At 41.7% G+C, this 14,556-nt stretch overlaps 1 protein-coding gene across 5 annotated transcripts in view; it reads left to right on the top strand.

The window, feature by feature from the left end:
- Positions 1 to 14,556, top strand: part of IPCEF1 (interaction protein for cytohesin exchange factors 1) — an 88,319-nt gene that overhangs the window by 13,460 nt on the left and 60,303 nt on the right. The window contains exon 1 of one of the 5 annotated variants that reach the window (XM_030021951.1): positions 9,640 to 9,714. The exons of 2 other annotated variants lie outside the window; for them this stretch is intronic. The gene's annotated coding sequence lies outside the window, so the exon portion shown is untranslated. Of the gene's footprint in view, positions 1 to 9,639; positions 9,715 to 14,556 lie in introns of those variants that run through there. 2 more of the 5 variants (XM_030021953.2, XM_041125253.1) reach the window with 2 other exon arrangements.

The following is a 14,556-nucleotide window of genomic DNA, read 5'->3' as shown; positions in this document are numbered from 1 at the left end:
ATCCTTTGAGTAAAATTAAACCAGATGTGCTCCAGGAGTGCACTGCTAATCAGTCCACAAGACTAGACTACGGATACTCATTTGCATTAGGTGCGTGCATGTCAGATCCTTGGCACCACCTATTTTGATCTACAAATTTGCTGCTGTTGGCCTACAGTACTACGTGCCCATGTGTGTATCAGTGCAGTGGACTTGGATTTCCAGAAATCTTCTGGCAGGGCTATTGCCAAAAGCTTGTGACATCTAGGCAGCTACAGGTCTTTTGTGGGTTAACAGCTAATTAAAAGATGGGATGTGAAGGTCAGAAACAAGGTACAGAAAAGGGGAACTAGAGTTTCAGTATATTGGGGCTCCTCAGCTTGAAAAAGAGGATTGAGAGGTCATGTGATAAAGGTCTGCCAGTTATGACTAGCACAGAGATGGTTACAGGGTAACACTGAATATCCACTTTTTCACAAGAAAACCAATATGCACCATTTATTTAAAAAACAAACAAACAAACAAAACCCCAAAACTCAACCAAACAAAAACCCAACAACCCTGACGGTAAATTTAAGTAAAAAGGAAGTACTTTTTCACACACCACACAATTAGATCATGGGAGTTAGTGTGGATTTTGTTTTGCTGAATGTATAAATGGGTTCAAAAAGCAAGGAGAAAAGTTTATGGAAGGAGAGGCTATTGAGAGCTATTGCATACAATGAAGCTGTGTAAATCTTCCTTCAGGACGTGTCCAGACCGTGGAATGGCAGAAGTTCCCATGGAGGCCTCACTTGACATTGTCTCTGTTCATGTGCTCTCTATTTTGGTATCTGTTGTTGGCCACTGTCAGAGGTAGGGTTTGGGATTACCTTTACTTTGACCCAGTTCACAGCACTGAATAAATATTCCACTTTTATTTCCTCTCAAAATCTGGCATGTAAGGAATTCAGAAAAAATAATAATCCATTAGATCAGTTTTCTTCAGCTTTCACAGGTGCTTCATCTCTGCATCCCCTTGGGACACCCAGATTATCCATACTTCTTTTTATACAGCAGCCTTGGGTCAAGCTCTCTAGAAAGTGCTGGCGATGAAATCTGCACATGTGTGTTCTTCTCGAACAACACTGCATTGCCTTGCAACGGCCAAGGAAGCTTGTTTTAATTCTGGAGATCCTGCCGGTGCTGTGAAGACTTACACAGGGCCTCTCAGCCTTGCGCACGACCTGTAACCTCACTTGCAGGGTCTCGCTGTAGTATCCAGCTGTGGGAAGCGCCTTGCTCATACTGTCTCTGTGTCAGCCTCTGGAGTGACATTGCGCTGGGCATTTGGGCAGCAGCTCAGTGGTAGCAGGGAAGTGGCTGGTGGAGCACGGGGCAGGCGGAAAAGTGCTTTGCCAAGGTCTAAGACGAGCAAGAACGGCCAAAGGATACCTTGGTAGTTTCTAACTGTGGGGAGCAGCAGGGATGTTACAGCTGTGGTTACAACTGTTGTAGCACGCTATACCACAGGAAGGGAACTAGTTTAAAGTGATGACACTGGGGAAAACATGTAGAGTTCTTTAGAGAGCTGAAATTGGAAGACCAGGTGGGTGGGTGTCCTGGCAAGCAGAAACTGCCCAAGGGGCTATGGAGAGCTCCTCAGAAGTTATGGTGCTCTTTTAAGTTTCAAATATCACTTGAATTCTTCAGCTAAGAACTGGTGCAGACTCCTGGAGAAAAGGTGTGTGGCAAAGCAGGAATCTGTATCGCTGGCTTGTCTAATCACATTTTCTCTCTTGCCCTCCCACTTCCCTTTTTCAGTCTTTCTGTAACCATTCACCTTTGTTCCCTTTAATCTCTTTTTTAAATAGACAAGGAATTCCTATATAACAGTAACTGTTGGAACTAAAAATACAATATGTGAGCTTGAAGTCTTTGTTGAAGTGATGCTATGCCCAAAGCCTTGCACGACAAGTTGTTTGGGTCTCAGCAGCTGTTTATAGCAGTGGAACAGCTCTGTAGGAGTAGCAGTGGGGTGGAGGAGCTCTGAGCCCTACTTGAAGTGTTGGAGAATGGCGTGTGGCACTGAGTCATGCGGGCCGTGGGGGTGGAGAGCAGCAGAAGGGCTCTTCGTTTGCTTCGTTTCCAACAGCTTGAACCTTGCTGTTTTCAGGGGAGCTTGCCCAAAGACTGGTCAGTTCTGGTATAAAAGGAGAATAAATTTCTGCTCATGGTGTGATGAGCTTGAAAATTAGAGTTGATGTTACCATAGATAACATTGTCTTTTTAGTCAAGGAATATTTGGAAATCTTTTCTGAGAGCTGGTTAAGCAATTGCTCCCTTAATCCCACTGGCTTCTGCTTTGTTTTTCCTCAGTGTGTCTGCATGGGAAGTTTCAGTACCTTTGCACAAAATTGCTGCCATTAGCAATGTAAAAGTGTTGGTAGAGGTGTTGCACAAGTTCTTAGGGTTTTGTTTGGTTTTGTTTAATCAGGGTACAATCTAGTCCTAACATTTTCACATTCCTCATCTGTATAATGGGCTTAACACTGAGGTGTCTGTCTTAAGGTGTTTGGAGATTTCCAGACTTAAGCCTTTAATGAGGTGAAGTGCCCTGTTGAGGCGCGTGTGAACCTAGAAGAAAAAATACTTGGTAAAAAAGGAACAGCAAGTCCCAATTACAATTCTTGAAGTCTAGCGCTTAGGTACTAGCATAGGAGCCTATTCAAAATAGAGAGATTTTAACCACTAGACCACAATGACTCAAACGTTTACTAAGATGTATCGCAAAATGCTTTTATTCCCTTCTCTCACTTTATTATGACTGACTGTTGATGATGAAAAATGCAAATAATCTGGGGGAGCGGAGGAAGGGTAAAAATCATAGCTGAGCAGAAAGAGTGACCGGACAGCATCCTTCACCCTCCTCGTCCTGGTAGGTTCATTGCTGTGCTGGGGACGAATGCTGTCAGGGAGGAACAGGGAGAAAGAGGAAGTAGCAATCGCAGACGCTTTGCAACCTCAGCAGAAAATACTGATGAGAAACAAGCACGTAGCTGAGATCAGTGCTTTTCTTGGTGAATGTGTCAACGTTGCGGCATGACCCCCTTTGCTCCTTGGAGGTGTGAGAACTCAGCAGTCGGGTTCCCTCAGCCCAAGGATGTACGAAAGGAAATAAGCTGGGAGGGAATTTGATTTGGGGAAATTCAGTTAATTCAAATGAATACGGATGATGTGCATATACCTAACGATAGTACCATTTGAAAAGCCATTATTTGCTAAATAGATGTGCAAACAAAAAGACCATGATATGTCAGCTTTTTCTTACCAATGTTTCAAAAATTGACCTTTTGCAAATTAAAGGTTTCTGAAGGCTCTGCATTTCAGATGGCTGTATCATGACAGTATTTGACTTTAAATGCAGCTCATGTGACTCTAAAGTATGATTGAATTCAGTGTACTCTCAGTGACTTATATACAAAGTGATTAATGTTTATTGAAGAATTGTTGACAAATTGTTGAATTTGATGACACAATTCAATGGCTGCATTGCCTTTTTATCTATTTATCTTACAGATGGAATGGGATATCCCTCTTTTGGCTTCTTTACAAGTAATTAGATGGGCTTGCCTTAGGAAGCTTAGAGCACAACTCTAGAGTTACTTGAAAAAAAAAAATTAAGATATGTGAAAATAATAATTTTTTTTTTCCAAAGACTTTCAAACACTAAAATATTTTAATTTTCAGGAAATATGCTATTTTTTTCTCCTTTTTTAATTTTTGCTTTTGCAAAATGACCCTGTGTTTGGAATAGAAATGGTTGAGCAAGAATGCAAAAAGTGTGTGTGTGTGTGTGTTATTGGTTTATTTTTCCTATTGAACTAATTTTTTTCTTCTCAAGTGCTACATCCAGCAGCTCCCCTGTTTTTGTGAATAATTTTTTTAAACATGAAATAGTTGTATAAATGTCTTATTCCTTTTTCTGCCTGTGGAAAAAAAATGCTTTAAAAACTTTAAGTTTGGATGACTTGGCAGAACAGCTGGAATGTATGAATGAAGGAGAAGGATGCGTTGGCTTAAGGAGAAAAGAAAACTTCTAAAGGAGTGTATTTTTGAAGGTGTATAGTCTCAGTTCATTACAGTGATATTTTGTGGTTGGATTTTAGCATAGATTTTTACAAATGTGCGCAAGTACACAGGTTCTCCTAAACTTTTATTTGCATTCATATATATCCTGCTTTTTGAAAATATATGCATCTTTCTACTTCTGGGAAGACTTTTTAATATGTTTTGTGGATGATCTGCTAGTCAGAGGTAGGTTTGGATCTAACAGGGAATGACAGGCTCATTGCACCACCCAGGCTGGAGGGGAGCTCAGGAGGTCTCAGTCCAACCTCCTGCTCACAGCAGGCTCAGCTGTGAAGTCAGACTCAGCCCTGTCAGGGCTTTATCCTGTTGGGTCTTGAAAACCTCCAAGGACGGAGACTACACAACTTCTCTGGGTGACTGGTCCTACTGTCCTCACGGGGAAAGAGGTTTTCTTTACATCTAGTCTGAAGCTCTCCTGTTTCAACTTCTGCCTGTTAGGTCTCATCCTTCTGCCATGCCCCACTGGGAAAAGCCCATCTCCATCATTTTGCTGACTCCCTCATAGGTGATGGAGGGCTGCTGTTAGATGGTCCCTGAAGCTGTCCTTTCTCCACGCTGGAAATGTCCTAGTCCCTCAGCTTCTCCTCACAGGGCAAGTGCTCCAGTTCCAACCATCTTAGTGTCTCCTGCTGTTTGTCACCATCTTTCCTGTATTGGAGGGGTCCCAAACTGGATACAGTATTTAGATGTGGTTCAAACCAAGCAAAGGGGGATAATTATGTCCCTCGATCTCCTGGCTATGCTCCCATTAATATAGACCAGGATGCTGCTGGCCTTCTTGCCATCACGCTCCCAGTGTATCTGGAACACCCAGTTTATGTCGCACGGTTAGTGAGGAAATTGTCCATGTGCATATTTACAATGGAAAACTGTTGCAGGCTCTATGGCAGGTCAATACATTTTGAACATACACAGCCACAACAAGCAGCAGTAGTGTTAGTGTGACTGGAACTGCTGAAGGCTTTTTATCAGATGAAGGAAAAACAGTAGCATAAGGTTGTGCAAGAAATTACTTTGAAGCAAAGAATGGGATTTAGGATTCTGTACATATGTTAAACTCCTTGATTAGTATAGTGCTGCAATAAAACCAGTGCCTAATGCTTAACTTTGGCAACCGTTTGTTTTCAAGATGTTTAAGCAATTTTCTGGTCATGTTAAAGATGTTCTGTTTTTCTTTTCTGATAATGCTGTCCTTATAAAGATAGCTAATATACTGCCCTCCTGTGCAACAGTTAATCTGGGGAACTTCAAACACTTTAGAAGTATTAATTAGCAAATTTTCATAACATTCCTCCAATGTAGGTAATTACTGTGTACCGCCTTTAAAAGTGTGGAGCTAAAGCTGTGGAAGCGGTTGGCTCAAAGTCAAGTGGTAACTCAGTGCCAGAATTGGGGCTGGAGCCTCTGCTGCTCAAAGGCTGCCAGTCCCATGTCATCCATCAGCATTTTATTCTCAAAGTCTCATACTGGGATTCAGCCAAGTGGTAGAGGTAAATATACAGTTGATTTCCTCTCCTTTGATTTTGCAAATAATGCTCCCACAAGGTTGACTTGATCTGAGGGAGAGAGAAATACAAAACTGAAGTGATGTGTATAAAACCCCACCGTTCTCTCAACACTGGAGTGTTCAAGGGCTGGTTAGCACTCTCAGTTTCAAATTCACTTCATTAAGTGAAACAAGTTAAAATAGAAAAGAAACCTCACAGAGGAAGCTGGAACATCTTTACTGCTTAGAAGGCAAACTTTATGGTAGTGGGAGCTGGTAACTTTCAATCAAGAATGTTTAGTGCCAGCAGCAACTGGTTTTCATGTAACAGATGGGTATGGCAAATATGAATCATATTGGTTGATAGAGACTCATCCCATCCCACTTGTGGTCTTTGCAGCCTGTGGCAGAAGTCATGCAACCAATAGGATTTGTTGGTAAGTGATATGTAATCTGCTTTTGGTGGCTTTCCCATACCCTTTGGTACATTCATCGGTTACTTAGTTGGTAAAGGAAGGCTCAGATGATACCTTACCTCCCTGTCTGGTAAGAAACAAACACAGAGCATTTTTGAATAAAAAAGACAGCGTCTAATGGGATTCCATTGCAAATAAGGTATGAACTGGGTCACTTTTTTCTGATTCCTGTGACAACTGCTGCTCAGTTCAAGGAGAAAATACAGGTGCTATGTCTTGAATTTTTAACCACAGATGTGTTTTCCCCTGCGCAATGCCCAGATCCAATGGTTTTGAAATCTGCTGTAGGAAGACAATGGAAAAGTAGTTTAACCTGCCTGGTTTCACCAAGCCTTACTTTTCTCATCTCTGTGAGCTGCCCTCATGTTGCTGGTACATACGATTTTGGTTATTCTGCTTCCACTATCCTTTGCTTACTCACAGGGAACTTGCCAGATAAATGGGAATTGAGAATGCCTAAATTTCTGTGGTCTGCCTCCCCTCCCCCAAGTTTTCTTGTGTCCTTGTAGCCATGTTAGCAAGCCGTCAAGGACTTGGAAGTCCCTTCAGAAATCTCTCTTCTGCTCCAGCCTCCTCCACTTCCCTGGATGGAAGCCTAGTGATTTCTACAGCCTGTATTTGCATGATTTTATGCCTCATTTTTTAACTTTCTGCATCACTCATCCTACTGAAATTTTTATTCCTGTGATGTGCAGCATCTACCTCAAAAGTTAGTGAAGGTCTCTTACTCTTTGTCACTGCTGTGGTCATAAGAAGCTAGTTTAACTGAGAATAAATTTTTTTATGCAGTGAAATTTGCCATGTATTTTTCAACCTAATGTTGAAATACATGGAAATTACCTCATTTACTGTTCTCTGTTCACAGTGAATCACTATGCCCTGCTTCACAGAGTAATATTTTAAATTCTGCACCAACTTCCACGCTCGGCTTACTGCAGCAGTGAGTTCCAAATACTGTGCTCAAACCCACTTCCTTCTGTCCATTTTGTTTATCACCTTTAATTGTTTGTTCCTTCCCTTTTTTTATATGACTGAGAAAGATTTGTGTTTTCCCTATATTAATCATAATTTTAAATATTTATGTTGAATCCCTTATCAGTTATGCCACACTACAAAGCATTGTTTGTATTAAAATCCATTTTCCTACAAGAGCTTTTTTTCTCTGGCAGTTCTTGATCATTGTTTTCACTCTTTACTATTTAGTCTTAGAGAATTTTTTCTATTGTTTGTTGGTGATGGTTATTTTACATAATATTCCACACAAAACTGCCACTGATTTAAACAAAAGCATTCTTAAATCCATTATATTATTCATCATTCCCTTCCTCATTTGTCTGGACGTTTTGTTCTGTTTTTGACCACAGCTGAACATTAAGCAGAAGCTGCCTTTGAACATGTTGTACACCTTCTCTTTTAAGTTTTTTTTTTTTTCAGCAACAGAGCTATTAAGTTAATCAGTTGAGTATTTTCCACTTCAAACGTTATTAATGGAAATTTAACAACAAAGGTGCATATACGTACCTTTGTCTTACTGTGTATCTTCAAATGATACAGTGGAGAGAAGTCTTTACAGACATCACTTAGATATGGGTTGGAAAAGTGGAAAGTTACTCTGGTAAAGGGGAGAGAAAAAAAAAAAAGAAAAGAGAGAGAGAAAGCAACAGAAAATAAGTTTATTAGCATATTCTGAAGGATATACGAGTGCTTCCCAATGCTTATGCAAAGTACCATATGTATGCAATGTGAATAGCAGTCACTGAAGTGTGATGCATTGAGTTACATAGTAGCTAAAAAGTAAATTAAAAGTGGAAAAGTTTAAAAAACAAACAGAAAAAAGCACAAAAAAGCCCAAACCACACTGAAAACAAAAACAAAAAAACAATACCCCCCCCCCCCCCCCCCCCCCCCCCCCCAAAACAACGGTGTGCAGCCATAATGGAAACTTTCCTCAGATTCATCTCTTTGAGGGTGATGTCTGTCTTGGAAGCAGTTGAGGATGTGGCAGTTCTATTTAGCCTACAGTGGCACAAGCTCTAAGGTGGGTGGACTATGAATGCATTGTACTGGCAAGTCCCACTCCCACAAAAGATTCATGTCTGTAGCAAAATATCCTCTTCTGGGTGCACTGAGGTACTTAAAACAATGTGTGTTACTCAGTGTGAACAAGGATTTCACGTTACTCCCTGTAGACTAACGTGAGTCGTCCATTTTTTATGTCCTTATGTTTCTGCCAAGACTACTAGAAAGCCCTATAATTATAACAACTGGCATTTGTGGCATCAGCAAGGCCCAAATTCTAGGTGTCCTACAGGTGGCACTGTAATTTCAGTGTCATGAATAGTTAAAGCATTCAGATCTCTGGATGTCTCCTTTACCTGCCTTTGGACCCTGGAATTTCCTCGCTGGAGCAGAGAGAGATCTGAGGAAACACAGGATAATCCCTAGGCAGCAGCATCCCTCCATCCAGCTTTGAAGAAACCGGTCTGTAATATTCTAGTGAGTCAAAAAGGAAAAATTCACTTCAAAGCATGCAATGTTCTACGTTATTTTCAGCAATGCCTATCACTTTGAAGAAGGATGAGATTTAAGAGAGTGAGTGCTCTGTCTTTTCTAGACTAATGTGATATGTGAAATAAGTAGAGAGTTGTGTAGAGAGAGCAATGAAAATTTAAAAAAATGTTTAGATGTTTGTGCTATAGTTAGATGTTTATTGATTCTTGAAGTCTACATACCTGTGGCTGAAACTGTTGAATACACGAGACAGAAAAGTACCCAAAACTACAAGGTCCTGATTTTTATTTTTTTGTTCCCCAAGCCTAGTAAAAATGTAGCTTACAGAAGCACCTGTCTCATTTTTAATAGGGCTATTAATTTTGGCTTGCCATTGCATCAGCTAGTCAAAAAGGAAAAATGGGAAATGAAGATTGCTGATTTGAAACTATTAGACCCATGTGCTCTTCTGCAAACCTTACTGTCGTCCCCATCCCTGTGTGGATGGCGTTTTCTGGGACATACCTTGCAGGTGACCCAGAAAAACCAAACCGGTAGCACTTCATGCCCCATCCTTCCTTTTGTCCTGAGGGCTCCCTGGCCTCAGCGTGGCTGGGCTTGGGCTGTCCTGAGCTCTCCTGTACCTCGGGGTGCAGAGTTGGACCCTGGAGGGCCCCCGGGAGACTGAGGCTGAAGGGGTGCTCTGGGGAATGGGTTAGCAACAGAGGTTGTGCTGAGGCTTGGATAGTGTGATTTGTTATGGGGCGCCTATAATATGTTTTCTTCTGTCTCCCACAATGCATGCTGAGTCTCTTTCCAGAATTATTTGATAGCATGTTTTTTAAACCAATTTCCATTTGTGAAACAAACAAACTAGCTAGCTATCTGGGAATACTTCTAATTTTTTTAGTCCTGTCCCCTACCCCATTTCCACTTAGCTTGGTTCTAGTATTAGTTCTGGCAGGCATGGCTTTTAGCACTCGCTTTGATGCGTGGCTTGTGGTTTGCATAGTCATGACTTGTAAAAGAGACACCAGTTTCCTCTTGGGCAATTTCAGTATTGCAACCAATTTCTGTAAGAGTTTCCTCTCTGCTTTGCGAGGTGTGGGAGTTGACAGGACAAGTGTGGCTGTTTGTCAGAATTCCTTGCTGGTAAGGTTGTGACTTACTTCTTTCCTCTTGAGTGACAAACAATAGTTGTTTCTGTCTAATGACATCTACTTTCTTTCTCTTTTTTTTTTTTTTTTTAAATATGGTTTTAGTTGATGAGAAACAAGGCTTACATTGTACCATAAAGGAAGTTCACACTGGCAAGTAATTGCCCTTTTTTTTAAGGGCTGTGTAAAAGACCTTATGCTTCCTCCCTCCCCCCCCCCCCCCCCCCCCCCCCCTCCTTTTTGGTTAAAAAAATGCAAATGGATTCCTTAAAAGTATTGAAATCATTAGAAATAATGGAGTTTCTGGAGTGAGGACAAGTGACAGCATGTATGTGAATGATTCCTATTTTGGACAGCTTTAATTCAGTTATGTTTTAAGATCCATCAAGGGACAGGGTGACAGTCTAGTCATGACTGTTTCATTTAAATGGAATATTTGTGAAGACAAGTGTGTAATATGGAAATGAAAGCAATTCCTTTATTGATTTTAGGTTCCTAGAGAAAAATGTGCAAATCTAGTACCATGTAAAGAGTATTTAAGTTGCAATATAGGGGTAGACTGTAATGTGCTGTGGTGACAGCACTGAGCAGATTGATTTCTGTTTTTAATGTGAAAAGAATTCTAGAATACATTAATTTTAATGTTTGTCTCACGGACATGAAATTGTGTGAGTAAAGACACAGCAAAAGTACTATGTGAATGGGCTTATGCGTACGGTGAACAAAAGGACAGCTGGAATTAAAATCTCCTGTCCTTTGCACTGAAACAGAAAACCCAAAACCCTGACTGCATCTCTGGACTGGAGCGTTCCTCAACAAAACATGCCTCTGGTGAAAGCTGAGGCTAACAGTTAGTTTAATCACTCACCTACTTGCTTCCAACAAGTCCTTTTTGGGGTGTAGGGTAATATCTTTTTTTTACTGGGCCCAATTGTATTAATTGGATTTCTTGGAAGGTTTATTATCCCTGCTCAGGAGCTGCAGTTCAGTAGGATTTTCCTGTCTGCCAGTCCTGCCAACATTTAATGGTTTGTGACAATTCATAAAGAAGAGAGAAATTGTTTGCTAACTTCTCATGAAATGGCCTTTCTGTACCTTCCCCTGTGGTGAAATTTTTAACACTTCCTAGAGGCAAAAAGTGTCTCTCTGGGAAGGAGAGACTCCCACCATGCCCTTCTCTTGGCGTTGGCTCTGGCGACCCAGCTGCACGCGATGTGATCAGGCGGAAGCCCCGTGGCATGGCGGAGGCTGCGTGTCTCGGGCCAGGGAGGTGAAGCTCTCTGCTTTCAAACGCTGCGTCGCTTTGCCTTCGCCTGGTATGTGCCTCACCGCTGCCCCTGAGAGAGGGGTCTGCTCCTTGAAGCAGAGAGTGGGTCCTTGCACGCTGCGTTCCAACACCTGCTTTCCATTGGAAACTCTTACTGGTTTCGTAAGTGGGAAAGGTGAAGGGGCACATTAAAATGTATACTGTCTGCAAAAGCGTGCTTCATGACAGCATCTGTACCGGATCCAGGAAGAAACAGGGTGATGGAAAGCTGTTTCACTCTGTCAATGGCAAGAGCCATTAATGCCAGGCTGCTAATGTTCACATAAACTTTTTGTCCAAGCCGCTTCCTACTTGTCCCCATGCATACTGGGAGACCTGATTTCTTGCGGGACTATCCGGTGGCCAGAAAGCAGCATTTGCATCTCACTTTGAGTGTGTTTCCCTGAGTGGGTGCAGCAGCCGGGTGCTGCATGCTCAGCACAGCATGCTCTCCACCATTGTCTGTACAGTCCCTGCAAGGTGGCTGGGGAAGGCATGAAGCCAACGTGGGCTGAAGAGCTTCCACAGTTGTTAAGATGCTCCTGTTTTGTCCTTGTTAATTCCAGATGTTTCCCCTTGCCCCCCAAATCCATCCCTTCCACACTCCCACATGATCTAGCTAAATTAATAGTGACTTGGTTGTGGGTGAATAGGATAAGGACTAGTTTGGATAAAGATGCAGCAGTAGGACACTACAGACAACAGTATTGTGCACTGACTTGATTATATGGTACAGATGTGCAGCCTGCTGCTAATCAGCTTGTATGTGGAGGTCCTAGCAGATTCTTAGTTGGTGTTGGATCCTGAGGTAGGAGCAGTAACCCAGAGAGAGCGCTGCGTAGCTAAATGACATGTTGAATAGTTTCACTATTTTGTGCATGGAACTGCCTTCTAGGGATGCCTCAACCACCTGCTAACACACCTAGTACTATTTATGGGCGAATATAGCTAGTACTGCTTATGGGCCTGGAGAAAGTGTCCTGCCTGATGCACCACTTATTGCTAATGAAATCATGCTGAGTGTGGTTACACAATCACTAAACAGGGAGGTGGGCACTGAGGTAATGTTGTATGTGAAACTATACCTGTTACCCCTTTCTGCATCTCAATTTCCCTCTCAGCTGAAGCAGAGCCATGTTTCTGTGAGGATTTTTCTGAAAAATAATAACATGCAGTTAAAGGCATAGCTCATCAAAGTGCTTATGTGTGTGCACTGTATTTATGCCTTAGTGATATACATTTCTAAAAATATTTCCCTTCTGCAGCCTCCTCTACCCTTTAATTGCTCACTTCTCTTTCCTATCATCAAGTTACAGGCTGGCTACCCTCCAGTGTCTGCTGCTTTTGCTTTTGCTGTGGGGCCTCTCTGGCATAAGTCCTGTGAATAGACTGAATTCTTCCGCCACGACAAGCGTGTCTGTCCTTCTTTAGCTCTGTCCCCTGCCTCTGACTTAGCTGAGTCATGCTTTCTCTGTGCATACACCTCCAGTTGTCCCCGTGTTCTTGTCTCTTTCCTCTCCAAACTGGTCTTGCCGATTGCTTCCAAGGCGGGGGGGAGGAATCAACATAATGGCATGGCCTTGCCTACCTACTACTTATTTAACTGCTGCTTCTCCTGCAGATATGGCTTCCTTATCTGGGTAGAGCTTATCTTCCTTTGACTTCCTTACCTTGCTTTTCCCCAGAACCTCCTCTGGTCTTTCTCCCTTTTCTCAACTAGTATGTTTTTATTTCTTCTATTAAATACAGTCAACCAGCAACAACCTCTGTTCTCTGCCATCATGTTATCTTCACACTTACCTTTGATTTTTATCTCAAAATCTCTTCTTAAAACTTCACTGTCCGTGATTCTGTCTGCCACTGGTTCTCTACCTGTTTTCTCAGACACACTTACAAACTGCCTTTGAGAAGGTTCTGGTATACCCCAAAATACTGTCTATGGTCTGCTAAAAGATCCTATCCTCTTTTTATCCATTTTTCCTCTGTACCTTATGCCCGAGTAATTTTATTCACACACATCAGCATGGCTTCTCCTCCTATGAAGGACAGATCTACTCTTATAAGAGAGTTCTCTTTTTTTTTTGACCAAATGTAGAGTTTGGCCTCTGTCTCTGATATGTCATGGCTCAGCCCTTAGCTGGATCCAGCATGATCAACTTCTGCCTTTCCAAAATCATCCTTGCTCATTACTGACAATGACATTACGGTCTAAGTGCCTTTTTCACTTCTCTATATCCTCATTTCCAAGCTATGTTTACATTTTGCACACACTTCAAATGTCTTTACTCTCCATACACAGAAATAAGCTGTCATCCAAGTTGTCTTTCTCTCATGTCACATTTACTGAAATCTCCTATTCTCTGGCCTTGACAAAGGTAATTTCACCATCTCATACCAGTTCAGAAACCCACTGCAAGGATAATTTTCTTGCTCTGCTCCTTTGTTGAATCTCCCAGCCTATTTATTTACACTTCTGGGCAGCATCAAACATACTGAGCCTTAACTCTCATTTTGAATTCCCTGGGATCCCTCCCTTAGTTTTACAAACATTTGAAAGCACCAGATCTCATTATTTTTCAAAGCCACTTGCTACAGTACTAAGGCAAACCTTGACAATGTCAGTCCTCAGGCATACTGAGACCCAACATATGATCCTGATGGCTGCTGTCTCACTCCTGATGGCTGTTGTCTCACTGTGTCTCGGGCTCTGTCTGATTGCTGTCTACATCTTCCTGTTGTATCCCGTCTTAAACTGGAAGCTGCCAGGAGCAGAGTTACCTTCTCTTTTCTTCAATGTTCCTACCGTACCTCGCACATGGTCCATTATCGTGGAAATAAACATATTGAAATCCCTATTGCTAATACTTCAGAAAAGCTTCTTCAACAATATTTTGGGTGGTAATGCTGTAAATAATTTTACATAGTTTCCTGCTTTGTTACATTGTGAAGATGCTTTGTTATCCTTGTTCTTTCTTGCAAGGTCTTAGGAGAAATGCTCCTGTTCTTTGGTGCATCCAAGTCTGTAAGGTTCTTCCCGGAAGACCTTCTGGGTACAAGCACCATCAAAATAGTGTACCAGCTGAGTCATATTAATTGTGCTTATTTTCTCTTAATCTAAACCAAATGCAACTGCTAGGTAATTCAGTTTAGCGTAAATCTCTTTTGTAGTTAATATGTCTCAGCTGACACGTAGTAACTTGCTTATGTGTCTGAACTTTCTGTAGCTCCCTAATACAGCCTTAAATGATTTGTGTGGATCTCACAAAGTGCAAGGAGAATGGAGATGATGTCAAATAATCAGATTTTCTCAGAAAGCAACAGTGTGAAGATGTTTGTAGTAAGTAGGAAGCAACACTTCCCAAATTTGTTGTTGAACATCTCTTCAGTTAAGAGCAAAATAGGGAATTGGGAGGGAAGGGAGGTAGAATGAGGAAACAGAAATAACAATAATTATTATTTATTACTATTATGATTATGATGATATACTAGCAATTTAGTGCACTGGAGGGGTTCTTTTGAGGTGTGATTTTT

This window comes from Aquila chrysaetos, chromosome 8 (genome assembly GCF_900496995.4).
Source record: "Aquila chrysaetos chrysaetos chromosome 8, bAquChr1.4, whole genome shotgun sequence".
Classification (NCBI taxonomy): domain Eukaryota; kingdom Metazoa; phylum Chordata; class Aves; order Accipitriformes; family Accipitridae; genus Aquila; species Aquila chrysaetos.
Note: the sequence above shows the minus strand (reverse complement) of the source record. Positions and strands in the feature narration are given on the sequence as shown.